Source organism: Artibeus jamaicensis, unplaced genomic scaffold (assembly GCF_021234435.1).
Source record: "Artibeus jamaicensis isolate MK-2021 breed Jamaican fruit bat unplaced genomic scaffold, CSHL_Jam_final scaffold_3307, whole genome shotgun sequence".
Taxonomy (NCBI): domain Eukaryota; kingdom Metazoa; phylum Chordata; class Mammalia; order Chiroptera; family Phyllostomidae; genus Artibeus; species Artibeus jamaicensis.
In genome coordinates, this window is record NW_026522040.1 from 6,583,111 (window position 1) to 6,605,485 (window position 22,375).

Genomic DNA, 22,375 nt, shown 5'->3' on the forward strand with positions numbered 1-22,375 from the left:
AAAAAAGAGAGAGCGAAAAGAAGAAGAAGGAGGAGGAGAAAAGGTTCACTGGTTTATTAATTTGGCCCAGGCGCTGGGCCAAACGCGGAGCATGTACTATCTCATTTAATCCTCCCAGTGCCGCCATGCATGCGCACACAGTCCAGCCATAGTGCAGCACCGGGGTTGCCGCAGCTGCTTCAGTGGGCGCTCCTGGAGCCTGCCTTCTGCAGTGTGGGTGGAACGCAGCGACATCACAGAGAGGCAGAAGCCCACGCACTGCTCGCACCTGGCCGCAGGCTGCCCAAGAGGCCAAGGACATAGAGAGACGGAGCAGGGAACAAGCGGTGCTGGGCAATCCGACTTGCACAGCCAGCAGGTGGACCCAAATACGTGGACACTGTTGTTAGAACTCCCTCTCGGTGGCAAATAAAACTATGGCCAGTACAACGTTGCCTGGGGCCCCAGGAGCCGGGACCAGGAGGCCCAAGAAGAGGAAGTTTGGGGGACAGCGGCGGGGGCAACGTCCTGAAGTTCACGAGGTGGGGGACCGCAGTCTGCACGGCCCTGGCCCTGCGTGCTCTCCTTGCGCTGAGAGTGCCCTGAGCCCGATTCCTTGTTCACAGCTTCTCTGCCTCGCTTATCCTTTCTGCGTTTTCCGGTCTAGTCCGGGAGAGAAAATGCAAAGTGAAATAAGCAGGGAAGACCGTTCACACAGTAGCAGATCCAAGGTGCAAACCAGCGGGTAGGAAGCACAGACTCCAAACCAGAGAAAGCAAACCAGGTCCTCGGCAAAGTGTTTCCTGTGGGAAGTGGGTGGAGATGGCGTGGCGTGGTGATGGTGGTGTTGGTCTGTCTGGTGGCAGAGCCTGGTGTGGCTCTGCAGAGCCTGGGGGCCAGGTGTGCAGCAGGAAGGAGAGATGATGCGTTTTCTCCACATTCCACGGGAAAGGGGAGACAGAAGGCTGCGTGCGGGGGGGCGGGGGGGGACACTGATGGGGTTCCTGTTTTTTGAGAAGGCCCCTTCCTGCACCTCGCCCCCCTGCCCTCTCACCGTCCACCTGGAGAAAAGAGGCCTCGTGGGAAGTGTGCCTATGCATGCTGGCCCCCCCCACCTCTACTGGGGGGTCTAGAACAACGAGGCAAAAGCCTCGATTGACTGATTTTGTATTTTTTTCATTGCAGTAAATACCCACCACGCCCCCTCATTTCCTTCCTTCTTGCTCCTTTCTCCCTGCTCTCCTCCCCCTCTTCACCCTCTCCCCCCCCCCCCGCATCTCCTTCCTTCCCTCCCCCTCTCTCTCCCTAAAAAACAAAGACATAAGTAACATGAAATTCACCATTTTAACCATTTTAAACGTACAGTTTCATGGTATTAGGCACATCCACAAGGTTGTACAACCATCACCACTGTCCATTAGAACTTTTTCATGATCCCAGATAAAAATCTCCGTATGCATTAAACAGTAGCTTCCCAGCTCACCCTTGCCTCAGGCCCGATAACCACCGTTCTTCCTGCTGGCCCCATGAATTACCTGTGCTAGAGAACTTACATAAATGAGTCACACAATCTTTGTCCTTTTGTGCCTGACTTATTTCACTTAGCGTGATGTTTCGAAGGGTCATCCATGTTGTAGCATGTGTTAGAATGTCTTTCCTTTTTCGGGCTGAGTAGTATTCTATTGTGCGTGTAGATAATTGGTTTACCCATGCAGCTGTTGATGGACACTTGGGTTGCTTCCACCTTTTGGCTGTGCATTGGTGTTCAAGGATCTGTCTGGCTTCCTGCTTTCACTTCCTTTGGGTGTATACCTAGAAGTGGAATGGCTGGATCGTGTAGTAATTCTATGTTTAACTTTTTGAGAAACCGCCAAACCTGTTCCACGGTGGCTGCACTACGCCTTGAGCTATTTAAATGAAAAACGGATCTATTCCAAAAGTCTCATGTCAGTTAGGTCTGGAAGGCTGCTCTAGCGTCCAGATTTCTGGAGGCGAAGGCCTTCCTGGGCTGTAAAATGTGGGTGTGCCATCTCGCCCACAGGTGCAATTGCGAACTGGTGGTGTCCAGGAGGGGCTGACCAAGAGGGTGCGTGTCGGGTAAACAGTAGCTGAAGGGACCGGGGCATTCGACCCGGAGAACGGGTGCCCCTCTGCACAAAGAACTGCTTCCAGAATGCTCGTCACAAGAGAAACAGAATTTGTGATTACATATGGGGACATGTTAACTTGATTTGTTGTGGTGAGCATTTTTCAAAATATCAAATCAGTATGTTGTATACCTAAAACTGATATATTACATGTCAGTTTTATAATAATAATATTATTATTATTAAAAATAATAAATGGCCTCTGAAGGTGTGAAAGGCTGTCATGAGGTGGCGCGGACACACCTTTCTGTAGCCATGAGGACAGAAAAGGGAGAGCTGAGTGAAACCACCAAGAGACCAACGTTGGCCAAATGCTGCCTCCCTCGGTGCGGGGAGGCAGGGAGGTGGGCGGGGACCTGACTGCACATTGCCTCTGGACCGTGGTGGGAAGCTTGGTCTCATCCCGAGAGCGAAGAGTCACCCTGGGAATGTTTTGAGGCAGAAGAGCAATGTGACTCCATCCGTATTTGTACGTGGTAAGGAATGGCAAGTGAGCAGAAAACCAATCTCAGTTGGCTCTGACCCTCACCACCGAACACGAAGCAGCCCCCAAACCCAGCAGTGGGCGGCTCTGCCTGCCCAGCCTCCCGGAGAGCAGTGACCGGGCTCTCGCTGCAGTTCAGGGACGAATGTTGCACCCTCCCACCACCAGGGGGAGATACAGAGGCATTGGGCACAACTTGCTGGCTGGCTGGGGTGCAGACCAGGTTCCGACAGGAGGTTTGGCTCCTGCACCAGCTGAAGTTCCTCCCTTCTACCTTTACTGTCATCTCCTCTTTAATAAAGGAGACCAAGATAAGGAGGACCCCTTGTCCAGCAAATCACAGTCCCTGTTCCCATCCCCTCATCCTTCCTGACATCTCTGCTGCGTGCCGCCCCACAGACTCCGCTTTTCTCCCAGGTTTCCTCACCCTCCCCCCCTCTTTCATCGGGGACAGTTCCTCTTCTTCCTTCTTCCCTGCATGAGAGAATTGGTCCCCAGGTCCCTAACTTGGTGCTCCTTTCTTGTCTCTCCACACTGTCCTGACTAGCTCTCGGTTCAACCATAAGCTTGCATCAAATACGTCTAAACCTACCCCCCCCCCCAGCCAACATCTTCCTTATGAGCCCCAGTCCCACATTCCCCAGGGCCTGAAGGAGGGATTCATCCCCCTGAATTTCCCATGGCCACCTCACGTCTTCCAGGGAGAAAGTCTGACTCACCTAGCGCAGCCTATCGCATGCCGGGTGCCCAGCCCTGGTGCAGCTGGCTGAGGGTGGGGGTGGGATGGAGGAGGGAAGTGATATGGCCATAGCCAAGGTGGGGCTGCATGGGGACAACCCTACTGACAGGAGGAGGAGAAGCAAAAACACATGTAGCAGCCTGGCGGGGGCAGCTCGGTTGGGTAGAGCTGCCCGATATAACAACATTGTGGGTTTGATCCCCAGTCAGGACACATACAAAAATCAACCAAGGAATGCATCCAAAAATGAAGCAACAAATCATCGTTTCTCTCAAATCAATAAATAAAAACAAACCAGAAACAGACGTAGCAGAGACAGGAGGAGACCAAGGAGAGACGGTGCAAAGAGGCCGGCACAGCAGAGTCTTGAGGAGGGCACCGTGCAGACAGGCATCCGGTCGGCAGGCACCAAATTCCATTCGTTCGAAGATATTTTTGTATTTCACATTGGAACTTGATGGGTCATACAACTGGTGGCATTGGTGGTGGGTTTCTCTTCTTAGTGGTTCTTACATATTTTTGCTACATTTGTCCACTATCTTTATTATGTACGTAAGAAATACATATGCATACATATCTGTTTATGTGTATATATACACGTATGTATTTGTCTTACACATGTTTAATATACACATGTACCACCCATAAATATACTTATACACAGAGAGTACGTGTATGGGCAAATGCAATGAAACGTCAGTTCCCGAATCTGGGCTGATGGTTCTCAACTGGGAGTGATTATTACCTCCCAGAGGACATTTGGTGATGTCTGGAGACATTTCTGGTTGTCTCAGTTGAAGGGGTGCTACCAGCACCCAGTGGGCAGAGGTGAAAAATGCTGCTGAACATTCCACAATGTGAGATAGGCTCCCACAACCACGAATTACCCAGCCCCAATGTTACAACAGTGCTGAAGTTAAGAACCCTGGTCTAGGTAAAGGATCTGGGCACCCATTGTACTGTCTTTCAACCTCTCTACGGGCTTGAAATCTTAATTAATTTAAAAAAATTTTATTGATCTATTTATTTATTTTAGACAGAGGAGAAGGGAGAGAGAAAGAGAGAGAAACATCAGTGCATGGTTGCCTCTCACACACCTCCTACTGGGGACTTGACCCGTAACCCAGGTGTGTACTGTGAGTGGGAATTGAACCGGTGACCCCTTGGTTCACAGGCCAGTACTCAACCCACTGGTCCACACTTGTCAGGTCTGTAGGCTTGAAATTTTAACTACAAAGTAGGTGTAAAAATAGAGAGAAAAAATTTGTGTGACAGAAAGGTGGGGAAGTAATGAAAAAAAGTATAAGCAAATTCCAGGATCTTGCTTATAAAGGGAGGAATTATAGCTACAGGGGAAGCCAGGAAGCATCTTGTCAACCACACTACCACCCTGCTCTCTGATGAAGAATCATCCTGTACCACCTCTCGGGCACAGTAGGTGGGACCAGCTCATGTAGTGGCTGCTACCACAGAGCTGGTCCTTGGTCAGACGAGGCGGGTCAGAGTCTCTCTCCGGTAAAGACTCAGAGAACGAGGCACGCGAGGCTGACACTTGAAGGAAGCACAGGGCTAGAGTCACATGGATTGCAACAAGCTGAAGCTGTGGAAAAGCGCAAACTCAGAACTCAGGGGCAGAGAGATGAGCACAGAGGGAGGATGAAGCGGCAGCAGCTGGCAGAGTCGGTGGTCTCACTACCACAGGCACAGGCGTGCAGAGTCACCACTGCTGCTGTGAGCTCCCAGCGCCATCTTGGGCTCCGGCCCCAGGGTCAGGGCGGCCCCGCAGGTCCTCATCTCATGTCCCCCCACCCCCTGTTCATTCCCGTTGACCTGCCATGCTCCCTGCTGCCTTTGCACACACTGTGCACTGCCCCCTCCTCTAAATCAGTCCTAGTCAATGCCTTCCAGGGGCAGGTCCACGTTTTGTGGGGGTGTGGGAGCCTTCTTTAAGAACAAGAAAACAAAAGCAAGAATACAAACCCCTAGGGCTACTAGCCCACAGGGAACATGTCTGGATGTCCACTCCTCCTCGAGTCTCAACTCTAAGGTCACTTCCCTGGTAATTTGTACTCGCCCGACCCCCCTCCCCACCTAGGCCAAATCCCTCCACATTTAAGTGCCGTCTAAAGCAAGAGCCACTTGCTGCATGTGGGTATTTAAGTGAATTGAGATGGAATAGAATGAAATATTCAGTCCTTCAGTCTTCACTAGTCACATGTGGCTCTTGTGTGGGACAGCACAAATATGGGACCTTTCCACCGTCACAGAAAATTCTGTTGGACAGTGGCCAGCATGTATGATCATGTCACTAACTAGTGACTCCGCGCCCCCACCCCCTTGAGACTGGCGCTCCGCATAACAGGACTGCACATCTGTTGGCCTGTTCCCCACATCTCCTCTCGAACCTGCCCGACTTCAGGGAGCCCCATCCAGGCTTTTGAAGCAAGGAAAGAGGCTGAAGAAGCAGCTGGCGCAGAGAGTGAGCTGGGACGTGCAGGAGAAAGACTTGCCCTAGAACAAAAATACACCCTCCCCCGTATGTGGGGACAGATTCACACCCATGCAGGAGAGAGCCCAAGGACACACCAAGTAAGTCTAAATGTTGTCAGAGCGTCTCTCCAGACGCATGAATCGGGGCACTCCAATTGTCCTCTTTGTGACATCTGCTTTTCCCCAGTGTTCCTCGAGAACATTCCTCAAGGGCCGGTTCATGAAGTCGGCTGTGCGCCCTGGAATGGGAGGGATGGATTCAGAAGCCAGTGGATGTCGGTCTACCACAGGCCGCCTTCCCCGAAGACCACATGGGTATGGACGGGGTTGAAAGTTGAGGGGACCCGCTGGGCCCCAAGAGCCCCAGATTTCCCTGGGAAGGGAAGCAGGCTGGAGGAGGCTGAGGGGCGGGCCCGAGAGCCTGAAACAGACTAGTGGAGGATGAAACGGAGAGTTAAAAAGAGGATGGAGAAAAGGCCACTGTCCTGGGAACCAGAAGTCGCTGGTACCTTGAGAAAAGCTTTGGTTAAATTCTAACAAGGGATTTAGATGGTTCAGAGGAAGGCTTAACTGTGCATTCAGGAAAAATGACAAAGAAAATGCTAAAAAAGCAGAGGATTAGGATGGGAGCAGAAAGGGGTAGCAGGGTTGTGCCATCTCTTTCCAAGACTGAGGTCGTTTAAGGGGTTTGAAGGTGGCAGCAGGGACTGGTGCAAGGACAGAAAACTTTGTCCCCTTTTGGCACAGGGGCTGCTGAGTGACTCCGGTTACAGCTAAGGTCACACCTGATGTGAGAGTTCGAATGTAAAATAACCTGTTTGGAGTGGTGAGGATACTGAAGTGTCCGGGAATAAAACGGCACATACGTGATTTTCTTGAAAATCCTACGGAGCCCAGACCAATGTGGCTCAGTTGGTTGGGCATCATCCCGGAAAGCAAAGGGTCCCTGTTTGACTCTGGGTCGGGGCACGTGGCTGGGTTGCGGGTTGGGTCCCCCGGGGTACATGCGAGAGGCAACCGATGAATGTTTCTCTCTCATGTCAATGCTCCTGTCCTTCTCTTTCTCCCTCCCTTCCCCTTTCTCTATAAATAAATAAACTCTTTAAAAAAAATGCGCCCTGGCTGGTATAGCTCAGTGTATTGAGTGTGGGCATGTGAACCAAAGGATCGAGGTTCAATTCCCAATCAGGGAACATGTCTGGGTTGCAGGCCAGTTCCCACCAGGGGACACATGAGAGACAACCATACATTGATGTTTCTCTCCCTCGCTCCTTCCCTTCCCCTCTAAAAATAAATAAATAAATAAATCTTAAAAAAAAAAAAAGAAGTGTGGAGGAAGCATTCAGTTTATTAATAAAATACAATAAAATGCTAAAGAAATAAATGTGGGTGAGGACAGATGTATGAGGCTAAATGTGCAGAGGTGCTGAAGCTGGGTTCGTTGTATTCCTACTCTTTTGTGAGCTCGGATATGTTTCTAAGTTAATTTTCAAACGTAAAATAAAATAAAAATATTCAGCTCTCAGCTCTTAAAGTTCACGAACTCGAACTCGTTTCTCTTCGCTTTCTTGACTGACGACCAGCCTCACTTTCCCTGAGGCAGCGGAGGCGTCGGGCCGAGGTGGGGGGAGGGCAGCGTTTGTGTCTGAGCTTGCGGAGTGGCCGGCGAGGCCGAGGACCTCTGCTAGGCTCCCCTCTGGGCGGTCGGCTTCACGGGGCTGGAGGAACAAACGGGCAGGACCAGGGACGGAAACTATGGTAAAAAGAGCCTTGGCAGCCTTGAGGGTTGGGGGAAAGGACACAGGAGGAGCCTTCGAGGAGGCGCCGGTAAGAAACTGGTTCTGTTTTGAACTCTTCCTGTGTCCTTTGCAGAGGAGGGGCCAGACGCCAGGCAGAAACTGGGGTGGGGACTCCGGCCCTTAACCAGGAGATCAGGTCGCCTGCTGAGGGTGAGGTCCAGAGAGGGCGGTGATAATGGTGATGCTGGTTGGAACTTGGTAAAGATGAGGCCGTCCAGACTCTGCAGCCCCTTTCCCGGCAGGAAAGTTGGACGCTGTGCGTCTTAAGTTCCCACGGTGGCTGCAGCTCCTAATTTTTCCTGCCGCAGGCGTCTGGCTGTAAGTTGGACAGGGACCTGTTCCCTCTACGTCCTCTCTGTCTGGGCACCCACTCAGGCACCTGGCACTCGTCCTCGCCTCTTTTTTCTCCCAGTCATTGGGGACCTTTGCTAGCTGTCATTGGCTTATTAACTTTATCTATAATATACACGCCATGAAATCCACCGTTAAAGGGCACAGTTCAGGGGGGGTTAGTATAGTCACAAGGTTGTGCAACCATCACCACTGTCTGATGCCGGAACACTTTCCTGCCCCCCCCAAAGAACCCCTACCCACTAGCCGCCTCTTCTCCCAGCCCCGGCCCCTGGCCACCACTAGTGCACGTTCTGTGTCTATGGATTTACCTACTTGAGACATTGAATATTAATGGGATTACCTAAGATGTGGCCTTTGCAACTGGCTTCCTTCATTTAGCACAATGTATGTCCTAGTGTATCTCGGGCATGTACCTAGGAGTGGAATTGCTGGTACACGGTAACTCTGCCTAGAACATTTCCAGGCACGGCCAAATTTTCCTACAGCAGCTGCATCATTTTACATTCCCACCAGAACCTCTAGGGGTTGCATTTTCTCCACATCCTCGCCAACACTTATTATTTCTGTTTTTGATTCTATGTCATCAATTTTCCAAGGGGCACTTCCATTCTGAAATAATGTCCCTTTGCCACATGCTGTTGCCAAATCTTTCTTCCTCCTCAGTGGACATGTCACCTGTTGTAGTCGCCTTTCCTTTCTCTCCCACCGTCTACTCTGGGGGCAGGGCTTCCACCCTCACAAGGAGCCCCGGAGCCTCACAGCAGGCCTGCCCCTCCACCTCTGCGCCCCCGCACACGGCACGGGGCCTAAATGGACTTTCCCTCCGGGGCTCCCACAGGAGCTCCCGGTGTATCCTCAGCCACAGGAAGAATCATCAGATCCTTGCCAGCCTGGGTTGAGGGGAAATAACAGCAAGGTGCAAGGATTATTTTATCATCCGATGCCCTCCAGGGGGCACTACTAAAGGTCTCCTGGCCCCACCCTCCTGTGAATCACCTCCATAAGTTGTATAAAGTTGAAACAGAATCTTAATTGCTCCTGGTCAGGATGGCTTCCGTGTATCAGCCGCCTTCCCTGGGCCGGAAGCGCCTGCCCGCTAGGAGCCCTGTCTTATCTCCCCAGGGCAAAGCAGACCGAATGCTAAATACATGTGTTAAAAGGAGATAAAGTTGTTGACAAAAGCTTTACATGTAAAGTTTCACCCAAAATTTAATTTCTCTAAAAAAGTATAGCTATTTGGACTTCTGGTTGAGAAGGAGGTGTAGGTGAACAGACTTTGGCTCCTTGCCACAACCCCAGATATAATTACGGTCAGACCTCAAAACACACAACCCCAGGACTGTCAGAAAATTGGACTGTCTGGAAGCCTGACGACCAAGGATTTAAAGAAGCCACATCCAACAGATGGTTAGAACAGGCAGCGATGCCTAACGGACGCAGTGGTACAGAGACACGGTGTGACACAGAGGCGGCAGCACCAGAACAGGCGGTCCCACAGTCACGTGTGGTGGATAAAAACTGGGGGGGATACTTTGGGAGGAAGCAATGCCAGCCCCCGGCCAGACCACACAGCCCAGGGTTCCAGCGCCAGGAAGATAAATCCCCATAACTTCTGGCTATAAAACTCAGCAGGGTCAGGGAGGTGGAAGAAACTGCCAGATTTTCAGGAGACAGCTCAAAGGGCCCACCCAGACCTAAAATGTACGAAGACACATACTCTCTGGGATTCAGAACCAGGACAACAGCTGGAAGGGCACCAGTCACACAGGGCGAGTGCTGGGCAGACCTCCAGCAGCCAGGCAGCGGCACTGTCCCCTCTCCGGCCCCTCCCCCCACACAGAGCGAGGGTGGGGGGTGGGGTTAAGAAGGTTGCCCCCCTGGAAATTACCTAAGTCTCTCCCCCACACGATTTACAGGTGCCTTTTTTACAGTAGGCCACACTACTAAGACAGAGAGTCAAAGCAGTTGTACCTAATACACAGAGACAAAGGAATACAGCCAAATGAAAGAACAGAACAAAACCTTAAAAAAAAAAAAAAACTAAACAAAATGGAGATACCCAACCTATCGGATGCAGAGTTCAAAACACTGGTGACCAGGATGCTCGAAGAACTCATTTCAGTATGGCAACAAAATGAAAGACCCAGGAAGAAATGAAGGTAGGTTATGCAAGTGAAATAAAGAAAAATCTACAGATAACCAACAGTGGAGGGGATGAAGCTGGGATTCAAATCAACAATTTGGAACATAAGGAAGAAATAAGCATTCAGCCAGAACAGCAAGAAAAGAAAATTTAAAAAAGACAAGGATAGTATAAGGTGCCTTTGGGACATCTCTAAATATACTAACATCCAAATAGGAATGCTAGAAAGAGAAAAGGAAGAGCAAGAAATTGAAAACCTATCTGAAAAAATAATGAAAACTTCCCTAATTTGGTAAAGGAAATAGACATACAAGTCCAGGAAGCACAGAGAATGGCAAACAAGTTAGACCCAAAGAGGATCACACCAAGACACATCGTAATTAAAATATAAAGATAATTACGTTAGTAATTAAAAGTTTAAAGAAAGAGAGAATCTTAAAAGCAGCAAGAGAAAAGCAGATTTACCTCCAAAGGAGTTCCCATAAGACTGTCTGCTGTTTTCTCTAAAGAAACCTTGAAGGATAGAAGGGATTGGCAAGAAGTATTCAAAGTGATGACAAGCAGGGACCTACAACCTAGATTACTCTACCTGGCAAAGCTAACATTTAGAATGGAAGCACAGATACAGTATTTCCCAGACAAGGTAAAGCTAAAGGAGTTTATCATCACCCAGGCATTATTATAGGAAATGTTAAAGGGACATAAGAAAAAGATCAAAACCATGAACATTAAAATGACAACAAATTCACAACTATGAACAACTGAATTTAAAAAACAAACTAAGCAGACAACCAGAACAGGAACAGAATGACAGAAATAGAGACCACATGGAGGGTTATCAGTGAGGGAATGGGAGGGGGAGGGGGGGAAGTACAGAAAACAAGTAGCATAAATGGTAAGCACGAAGTAAGACTGGGGGGTGGGGTGGGGTGGGGTGGGTTAAGAATAGTATAGGAAGCCCTGGCTGGTATAGCTCAGTGGATTGAGCACAGGCCCGTGAACCAGAGGATCAAGGTTCAATTCCCAGTCAGGGCACATGCCTGGGTTGCAGGCCAATTCCCTGCAGGCTATTTCCCAGCAGGGGAAGCACTAGAGGCAACCATACATTGATGTTTCTCTCCCTCTCTCCTTCCCCTCTAAAGATAAATAAAATCTTTAAAAAAAATAGTATAGGAAATGGAGAAGCCAAAGAACTTATATGTATGACTGACCCATGGACATGAGCTAAGGTTGGGGGGCATTGCTGGAGGGAATGTGGGTACTGGGGAGAGGGGGGTAAAGGGGGAAAAATTTAAACAACTGTAATAGTGTAATCAATAAAACATATTAAAAAAATTGTTTGGGCAATGAAAAGCCTAAGAAACACACACACCCCAGTCTTCTTTAAATGGAGCATTCTTTACACATAACCCTTTGGATACCAACTCAATAATGGCATGTGGCAACTTGAGAGCCTACCAGCAATATTTCAAAATGAAATACCGATGGGCTCTGGGTAACAAATCAGGGGCATGAGTCCCCACTGCCAGTTTGTGATCAAGCAACTAAGAAATCAATACAAAATGATTCACATGGTTAAAAAAAATGTGTCACTACTTGCTTCAAAACATCTACAGGCTCCTCTCAGACCCCAGGGTTCCGATGAACAATACTAAGAAACCTCCAGCCACTCCTCAAAAAACTAGGTGTAAGTCCTGAGTAGCCAGTGCCTCAGCCACCATTTACATTCCTTTCTGCTCATCATTTAAGCATCTCCGAAGAAGAAAACATTCCCGCTTCCAGGTAATCTCTTTAGCTGAGCATGTGTGTTTACTGGCATGTCTTGCCTCCCCTGAACGATGTTATCGGGCTTCGTGGGAGATCGGGAGGAAGGTCTGCCGGAGCCACCTCCCCAGCATTGCAATAAACGTAACTGCTCAGATATCAGCTCCAGAACCCGAGCGAGGCAGAGAGGGCTTTAGATAGACATCCTGCAAGTTCAAAGACTCGGGAAGCCTGTTAGCATCTGGTTGGGTGGCATGAATAAATGAGGGAAGTGCTCCTTCAGGTCTGTGGTCTAGCGAAGCAGCTAAACCTAGGAACTTAGTGAAAACGCAAATTCTTGAAACTTCCTGCTGGGTGGGGCCTGGCGATGTGCACTTCGACAAGTCCCCCAGACTGTGATGTGCTTCACACTTTGAGAAGGACTGAGTTAATTAGTGTGTTCACAAACAGAAACCACTAGATCCAGCCCAGCAGTCTCTAGCAGAGTGGGAAGGTGTGCCCCGGTTCCCAAACCTGAGGACAGAGAGCAGAAAGGGCGCCCCCTTCAGGGTAAGGACAGTACCAACATTCACCAGAGTGAGGGCGCCTCTGGCAACTAGCCAAAGGCCCGCCTTGAATCTGCACAATCGGTGCAGCTACACAAATGCCAGCTGCACAAAACCCGTGTGGGTTATGAGCACGCCCCCTTCTCTAGTACAAAGATTCATGTGATTTCCTTTCTTCTTCGATACTGATGAAATCCTGAGTCCTGGGTTGCAGCCTCCTTTAGCCAGCTACACAAATCTTGGAGATCCTCACCAAACCATCTGCGGCACCATTTTAAGTAATTCAGACAAACCAGAGCACTCCCGCACTGGCGCTGCCTGGAGGAACCAGAGCTGTGAATGGAGACAACAGTGCGTGTCCGCGTGCGGGGAGCAGCGAGGTGCACCAGGAAGACAGAGCAGGAGGCAGGGAGGGATGCGAGGAGACTCAGAGATGGTGCTCACTCTGGAAAATGCCTTTCCTTCTAGCTTCCCCTTTAGGGACTTTAGATCTTTGCGGCAGAGGAGAAAGAGCTGCAGCTTAACCTCCTGAGTGTCTCTGCCCAGGCTGGGATGATCCTGTATTATCAATAGAAGGCCCACAGCAGATTTCTGGCTCCAATTTCAGAACCGGGGGCCAGCCAAGTGCAAAAGAAAGCCTGCAGGAGGTGGTAAGAAGATGGGAGTGTGCAGAAACAGAGTGAGAAGAGTCAGGTGAAACAGAAAGAAAGGGGCGTTTCTCTTCCTCCTGCATCCTGAATGCTGCTGGCTTCTTTGAATCATTTGCTTTTTTAAAAAGATTTTAGTTATTTATTTTTAGAGAGGGAAAGGGAGGGAGAAAGAGAGGGAGAGAAACATCAGTGTGTGATTGCCTCTCCCACACCACCCACCAGGTCCTGGCCCACAACCCAGGGATGTGCCCTGACTGGGAATCGAACTGATGCCCCTGTGGTTCACAGGCAGGCACTCAGTCCATTGAGCCACACCAGCCAGGGCTGAGTCATTTCTTTATAAGCCCTAACAAAGTCAGAGCAGTAGTGACAGTCTCAGTCTCCACTGACAACTGTGGCTAATTAGAATCAAGCAAGAATCAGACTGCTGAGAAGAAAATTATAAAAACAAAATATTTATTATTTTTTTCTGAAAAAGACAAGGAAAGGAAACAGTGCCCAAGAGAAGGATGGTCATAAGCAAAGCCTGTGCTTTTTGCCATATCTTCTCTACGTAAACCCCCTCTGGCCAAAGAAAATTCATGCAAGCTAGAACTGCCTTTTGAGAGCAAGGTTTAATTCTGACCCAAGACTATAATAGTTTTTTAAAGTTCTACTGATTCCACCATGCTGTGTAGGAATTACTCAGATTTTATCCCCTTAACTTCTGAAAAACCAAGCTGGCTAACCATACCTGGATGGAGCTGAGGAAGTAAAATGCATTTCTTTATCATTAACTACCACAGAAAAGCTTGCATCTCAAGTTGCCTTCAGTAAAGTCCATTGGGCTTGCAACAGTTGTATTATCCCGATTTCTCTTCCCCAAGGTCTGTGCTCGGTAATGGAGACAGATGGTGAAACACCACCACTTAAGCTTTGCCTTTGCCTTTCTTTGACTTGGGAGCACCCGGCCAGTGGAAGCCCCGCAAGTGCAGGCAGTCGGCGACGTTGTGGGCGATGTAGTACAGATTCAGCATGGCAGCGGGGCTGAGGATGTCCACTTCCGGCTTCTTCTGCTTCTTCCCGGGGGCCTTGTCCTTGACTTTCTTTCTCTTCTCTTTACCTGGCTTTCAAAGACAAATATATATATATATGGAGCAAAAGTTAGTTTTTATATCCTTGACATAATTTTCAACATATCCTATTAAACTTAAGAAAAAATAAATGCCTAAAATAAAAAACTGTAACAAAAAAACGTTTTGCATGGAGTGGGAGGAGAAAACACATGACAGGAAGTTGAACAAATCTATATTAAGCTTCCATAGGTGAAAAGGGACTGGACCTAATGCAATGTCTGGGCCTTGTCTGCATTCTGACCAGAATAAACAACTTGTAAAAGAGCACTTTTTAGGCAATTAGGGGAATCTGATAATATTAAGGGATTATTAATTCTATTAGGTCTGATAATGGCATTGGGAAAAAATGTTTACGGATTTCAGAGAGGCACACTAAAATCGACTGGAATGAAATAAAACAAGGCCTGAGATTTGTTTTAAAATACTGCAGCTTCCACCCCCCTCCCCAAAAAAAGGACAGATGTGGCAAATGTGGCAAATCCTGATAGTTTCTAAATCTGGAAAATAAATATATGGGGGTTCATTTTACTATTCTATTCTAGAGAATTCCAAAGAAGTTGGATCCAAGGAAGCACACACCAAGGCACATCATGATTAAGTTGCCCAAGATTAAAGATAAGGAGAGAATCTTAAAAGCAGCAAGAGAAAAAGAGACAGTTACCTACAAAGGAGTTCCCATAAGACTGTCAGCTGATTTCTCAAAAGAAATCTTGCAGGCATGAAGGGACTGGAAAGAAGTATTTGAAGTCATGAAAAGCAAGGACCTACATCCAAAATTATTCTATCCAGCAAAGCTATCATTTAGAATGGAAGGGCAGATAAAGTGCTTTCCAGATAAGGTCAAGTTAGAGGAGTTCATCATCATCGAGCCCTTATTATAGGAAATGTTAAAGGGACTTATCTAAGAAAAAGATGATGATCAAATATATGAACAGTAAAATGACAACAAACTCACGATTATCAACAAATGAACCTAAAAAACAAACAAACAAAACATAGCAAACAATTAGAACAGGAACAGAATCACAGAAATGGAGATCACATGGAGGGTTATCAGTGGGGAGGGGGAAGAGGGAGAATGGGGGAAAGGTACAGGGAATAAGAAGCACAAATGATAGGTAGAAAATAGACAGGGGGAGGTTAAGAATAGTACAGGAAATGGAGAAGCCAAAGAACTTATATATATGTATGACCCATGGACATGAACTAAAATGGGGAAATGCTATTGGGAGCAGGGGTACAGGGCAGAGGGTAATAAAAGGGAGAAAAATGGGACAACTGTAACAGCATAATCAATAAAATATATTTTAATAAAATAAAATAAAGTGCAAAAAAAAAAGAATTTAAGGCCATGGCTTTTTAAAGTGACTTCAAACATTTTTTTTCACATCAACCGTAACTGCAAAAAATGTGTTTTGATCTCTAGAAGGTTTGAGAACTAAAATTCACACAAAAGTTTGACATTTTTTTCAAAGTTTTCATCTTTGTGAAGAAACTGGCAAACTGATTCTAAAATTCATATGGAAATTCAAAGGACATGACATAGAGAGTTGACATTTTTATTCAAAGTTCTCACCTTTTTGTAGAAGATTCTAAAATTGATACGGAAATTCAAAGGACGTTGAAAAACAAGAACAAAGTTGAAGGACGAATACTACTTTATTTCAAGAATTATTATTTTTTTAAAAAAGAGAACTACAATAAAGCCCCAGCAGCTGGGCAGCACGGTACTGGTGACCAGATGGACCACAGACCAGCAAACACAGCTCAGGCCGGAAGTAGATCCACACGCCACCGAACAACTGATGTCCAACAAAAATGCCAAAGCAGGTCGGCGGAGCAAGGGTAACCTTTTTAACAAGTGAAGATGGAATACTAAATATCCATTTGCAAAAAAACACAAAAAACCATATTTGCTCCATATACAAAAGTTAATTCAAAATGGCTTATAGAATGAAACATAAAACCAGACATTAAACACCTCTAGAAGAAAATATAGGAGAAAACCTTTGTGACCTTGGGTTGGGCCAAGATTTCTTGGATATGACAGCAAAAGCACAAGCCTCGAAAGAACAAACTGATACGATAATCATCAAAATTAAAAACTCGTGCTCTTCACAAGATATTGTTAAGCAAATGAGAAGCCAAGCCTCAGACTGGGAGAAACATCTGGAAATCACGTATCTGATCAAGGCCTTACACCCAGAATGAAGGACTCTCAGAACATAGTGAGAAAACTACCCAATATAAAACACGGTCAAAAGACTTGGACGCTTCCCCAAAGAAAATATTGAAATGGGCAGTAAGCGTATGAAAAGACACACACATCACATCGTTCGGGGGAATGAGAGTAAAACCCCTCTGAGACACCAGCATGAGAACTGGAGAGGCTCGGGTTACAAAGACTGACTACAGCAGGTGATGGGGAGGATGTGGAGGGGCTGGGACTCTTCTGCACAGCTGGTGGGAATCTGAAGTGACAGAGCTACTCTGGAAAAACGATTTGGCAGTTTCTTGAAAAGGTTACACACATACCTACCACGTGACCCAGCCATTCCATTCCTGGCTACTTCCCACACGAAATGAAAGCACATGTTCATTCAAAGACTTGTATATGAATGGTCATAGCAGCTTTATTTGTAATAGTTAAAAACTGGAAACAAGCCTTGGCCAGTGTGGCTCAGTGGATTGAATGCCGACCTGTGAACCAAAGGATCGCCAGTTTGATTCCCAGTCAGGGCTCATGCCTGGGATGTGGGCCAGGCCCCCAGTAGGGGGCGTGTGAGAGGCAAACGCACAATGATGTTCCTATCCCATTCTCTCCCCACCCCTCTCCCTAAGACAGGTAGCAAGCAGATCAGAGGTTGCTTGGGGAGTGGGGATAGGAAGAGAAAAGGTCTGATTACAAAAGACCACAGGAAACTTTGGGGGTGATCAACATGTTATCTCTCTCATTTTTTAAAGGATTTTATTTATTTTTTAGAGAGGAGAAGGGAGGGAGAAAGAGGGAAACATGCCCTGACTGGGAATCAAACTGGCAAGCCTTTTGTTTGCAGGTGGGCACTGAGTCCACTGAGGCACAACAGCCAGGGCGCTCTCTCTTTTTTTAAACCCTCATCCTCATCCAAGGATTTATTTATTTATTTATTTATTTATTTATTTATTTATTTATTTATTTTAGACAGACAGAAACACTGCCTCACCTACATGCCCCAGCCTTTGGTGTTTGGGACGTTCCAACTGACCCAGGGTCCCAGCTAGGACTGATGTGGTATCTTGATCATGGTGATGGTTTAATGGGAACACACTGACACCAAACTTATCAAACGGTTCATTTTAAATGTGTGCAATTTACTATATATCAGTTACACCTCAATATACGTTAAGACATTATAAGTGAATGAAAACGTTCAGTCTCTGAGGTGGCTTGGTGGGTTGAATACAACGCCATGGCTCTTGGCTACGCCCCGGTCTCAGACCTCACAGCTGCCCACGTGAAACCCTCCAAACCCCCTAATGAAGACCGCAGAGCTGCAACCACATGGGCCTTCGTTCCGGCGCCCAAACTCTTCACAGCGGGCGTAGTTTGTTTCTTGTCTTCTTGCTCACGGGCCTCTGCTCACACATCACCTCTTTAGAAATACCTTCCAGACACTGTGACTATATTCTAGCTATAACTAGGGCGGCCAGGTTATTTATTGCTCAAACCAGGACACTTCAACACATGTAAATTGGAATTGTCCTGGACAAAGGGGGGCAGGGTACAGGTGGTCTGCAGACAACCCTCCCAGCAGCTTCACTTTTTTTTTGGCATTTTTTGTTGTTTTTATTTTATAAAAAAGGTACTTTCAAATCTCCATGCCACTTAGCTGATTACAAAGTCTTAGTGACGCAGGCCTTGTGGCCTGCTCCACATTTATAAGAATATTTATAAGAGTGTGGCTATGCTCTCCTGGCCTTAAAATCGCAGGAAGAGCACTTTGGGTGGCTCTGTGTTCGCATGTTTGGTGCCAGAGCACAGGAACAGACCCCAGCATCCGCGGGCAGATGCTCTTTGGCCAGCAGAGCTTCAAGTCTCTTCATCAGGACATTCTCTGGTAAGGAAATTACTTGCACACATGCTCCATCTCCTGGCTGTGGCTTAGGTTTTACATCTTCAGCATCTCCATTAGTAGTTACTGTCACAACGTGTGTGCTCCGGTCTGACAAACCTGGGTCCACACAGACAGCTGGAGAACATCCGGGTCACCTGCATAGCATCACCTTTGTAGCCCATTTCTTACTCCAGCTCTCGCAGAGCAGCTGCCTCTGGGCTTTCGTTATCACTTATGAGACCCGCGGGGAATTCTAGGCAGTAGCCTCCCATGGGTGGCAGGCACTGTGTCACCAGAACAAAACATTCAGAATGAAGAGTTCTTTGTAGCACCAGGATAATCGCTATAGCATCAGCCAAGTGTCCTTTCCTCCTTGTATGTTTCAGTTTCCAAAGTTCTTCTTTTACCAGTAGGATCCATGTAAGTCAGTTTTTCAACCTTGATCCATTTGCCTTCTGCCATTAACTCCTCTGAAATTATAAACTGGTTTCTTTCTTCTTTCTTTCTCTTTTCTTTTCTTTCTTTCTTTCTTTTTCTTTCTTTCTTTCTTTCTTTCTTTCTTTTTCTCTCTCTCTCTTTCTTTCATTCTAAGATTGTATTTATTTTTAGAGAGAGGGGAAGTGAGGGAGAAAGAGAGGGAGAGAAACATCAATGTGTGGTTACCTCTCACATGCCCCCTACTGGGGACCTGGCCCACAACCCAAGCATGTGCCCTGACTGGGAATCGAACTGGCAATCCTTTGGTTCGCAGATCAGAACTCAATCCACTGAGTCAGGTAAACTGTTTGGTTTCTTGAGAAGAATCTGCTGGTTTTGGTTTTCCATTTTCAAACTGTTAGTATTTCCAGTCCTTAGACAAGAGGTTCACACTTCCGCGGCGATGTGTGTCCAGGAGAGAAAGTGGAGGCTGCAGTTCTTAAAGCCCCCTGCTCTTCACTTTGGAATTCCATTCCCAAGGCCTGAACTCTGTGTGTGTGTGTGCATGCGTGTGTGTCCAATTTCATTTTCAATCTCCTTACCCCAAGCACACTTCACTTAGTATTTTTTTGTTTGTGTATTAATGGTATGGTCTTCTAACCAGCGGTTTGTCTGTAAGTTCACCACTGAACTCCCCAGGCCTAGACCAATGTCTGGCACATTGCGGAGATGAATAAATATTTGCTGAGTGAATAAATTGTAACTCAGATGCAATGCAGACCCAAGATTTAGAAAAGAAATATAGATTTCTGCTGTTCTGAATTCTCAACAAAGTGCCTCTTTCATTCACTCGACAAATATTTAACAAATACCTACGGTGCACCAGGCCCTACACTTCCGGACTCCTGTCTTCATGAGCCTTACAGTCCAGTGAGGGAGAAATGACAAACACATTAACTTGCCCACTGCGCTCTGAAAGAACAACCCAGGGGTACATGGCATTATGGTGACATAGGATGGAGAGGCAGTGACCTAGTCTGGGATGTGAAGGAAGAAGAGTTCCTGAGAGTGGCCTGTGACCTAAGGGGCAGGGAATTCCCTGGCAGAGTAAACAGTCTGAGCAAGGACTCTGAGGCTGGAGAGAACATGCCAAGTTGAAGGGACGGGACAAAACAAAGGATCAGGGTGGCCCATCAGCATCCATGGGAATTGGAGCAGGTGGGCAGTGAGAGAAGCCGAGACTGGAACGATAGGCAGGGTGCAGCTCCGGCCTGCGGGCCTTGGAAGCTAAGGTACTCGACTTCTATCCAGGGAGCGGTGGGAAGCCATTAGCTTAAATGGCTTTATTGCACCACTCTGCTTCAGTTCCCTGGCCTGAAAGAAAATGGCAACATCAACCTTGTGAAATAACCTGGGAATGAGTCCATTTAAATCAAGAGGTATTTATTTAGTGCTTTTACACGCAATGAACTGGAAGGAACACAGATTTACCAAATGCATTTCCACACTACAGTCTAACGAGGGTGAGGAGTAAGGCTTTCCAAGACCAAACAGGCAAAGCGCTGCAAAGGGGGGTGCAGAGGGCTATGGGTGCCTAGGGAGCCATTGGGAAGGAAGAGGTACTTCTGATCTGGGTCTGTCTGGAAGAAAAGTAGATCAATAGCTAGAGACAGGGCAGGTGTAGGAGGGTTTGAGTGTGGGATTTTTTTTTTTAGGCAGAGACGATAATACTGTAGATAAAGCTCAAGAGGTTGAGGCCTGTTCATAAAAAACTCTTGAGTGCCAAGCTCAGCAGAGCAGAACTCGCAGAGCAGACATGGTGGAAGATATGAGGACCTGGGGTGAGGACTGCAAGATCTCATCCTTTCTGGGACCTGGGACCATCAAACTGGCAGGGAGAGAGGACAAGGAGATGGAGAACCCCTGGAGAGCGCCTGGGTGTCAGTTACTGCCAGAATCCAGGCAGGTGGCAAAGAGGGCCTGACCACCGGGGGCGGTTAGGGTGGGAAGCAGGGCACAAGAGACTGGATGAAGGCCGAGGAACAGGAATGTTTGTGAGTTCAAGGCCAAGAGGATGAACATGCTGTTGCAGTGTGCCAACGAGGCCAGAGAAGGTAGTGGCTAAAAGAGCTGGATTTTGAAGACAATTTGAAAAGGCTCTCTGGTGGAGAAATTTGGCTGGAAGTTGGAAATAGAAGTTTGAAGTTTCAGAGGCTTAACATGGAGCTCTGTGAGCCAAGGACTTGGAGGTGAGATGCAAAAATGATGTAAGTGTTCCTGAGCATAAAATGCAAGAACTCCCTGGCCAGGCAGCTCAGATGGTTAGAGCATACTCTGGATACACCAAGGTTGTGGGCTCAATGTCTAAGCAGAGTACATACAAGCAGCAACAAATAAATGCATCGATAAGTGAAAAAACAAACCAATGTTTCTCTCTCTCCCCCTCTAAAACCAATCAATAAAATTTTTTCAAAATGCAAAAATTCCTCGCATAAATGGTCTCCTCCAAAGCCATCCTGAAACTGGAATTCCTTAAAATCAGCCAAGGGTCCGGTCACCTGGGTTCATTTTTTACTTTCTTAATCTGCAGATAAGACACATGCACAGAACTGGGTTGCAGCAGCTGTAGCCGAGCTAAGTGCTGGGCCACTCCCTGCTGGCACTTACTGGCCAGCCTCTTTATTTCGCATACAAACCATCTTCTGGATGTGAAATTAAGTGGCTCAACGGAACCAAGGAACTAAAACCTACCAACTCACAAGTGTCGACCCCACAGGGAAGCGTCGCCCGCCTCATCTTTACCCAAGTGTTCAGATCGCTGGGTTGGACACCATCATAATTCGAGGAAACGAAGGTGCCAATCTCGTGGCATGGGTAACAATCACGGTAAAGCCTGACTTTACAAGGCTGACCGGTAAGAAACTAAAGTAGCGGAGGGCCTCGTAATCTCTTATACTTAAAACAGATGTGATTACCATGTTAACTCCTTTCTCAGTGGAGCAGGTGAACTTGGCATGGATGAGTCCTGAAATAAAGAAAGCGACCCCAGTTCCACGTATCACATGGGGTCGGACCACCTGCGCCCATTCCTCCGCGCGAGGGGCTTCCTCCTCCGCACTCAACTGAGAACCGCCGCGGGGCTGGGACCGGGCCTCGCTCCTTAGAAAGCCAAGACGGTCCGGGGAGCCCGGCGGGGTTAGGGGGCAGGCAGCCACCGAGCTGCCGCCACGCCGGGGGACCGAGGCACTGAGGCCCGAAGGCACCGAAGCCACAGGCGACACGACTGGCGAGGAGCGCAGCAGCACTGGGACTGGATACCCGCGGACGCCGGCGGGGCAAGCGCACAAACGCGGGCGGGGCGCCGCGGGGGGCGGGGCCGCGCAGTGTTTACCTGTTGCCAGGACACCGAGGCCTGAAGCTCGTCTGTCCCGCAGAGCCCAGCAGGCGCAGCACCCGTCCTGAAGCCCGCGGCAGCCTTCGTAGTAGCGACCGCTTTCTGCTGCCCGCCCTGCCGCGCTGGCGGGGCCATTTTACCACGCGCGCGCGGGTGAGAAGGGCTGCGAGTGCCGGGAACCCGGCTCGGCGTGGGGCGTCTGGATTGGAACTCGGCGCCAGACCACGCGCAGAACCCGGCAGGGGGAGGGTCGCGGGCGGC

General features: G+C 48.0%; 1 pseudogene; it reads right to left on the reverse strand.

Moving 5' to 3' along the window:
* Window positions 1-18,167: 18,167 nt before the first annotated feature.
* On the reverse strand, window positions 18,168-18,804 carry LOC119064252 (ADP-sugar pyrophosphatase-like; annotated as a pseudogene).
* Between the last annotated feature and the right edge of the window lie 3,571 nt (window positions 18,805-22,375).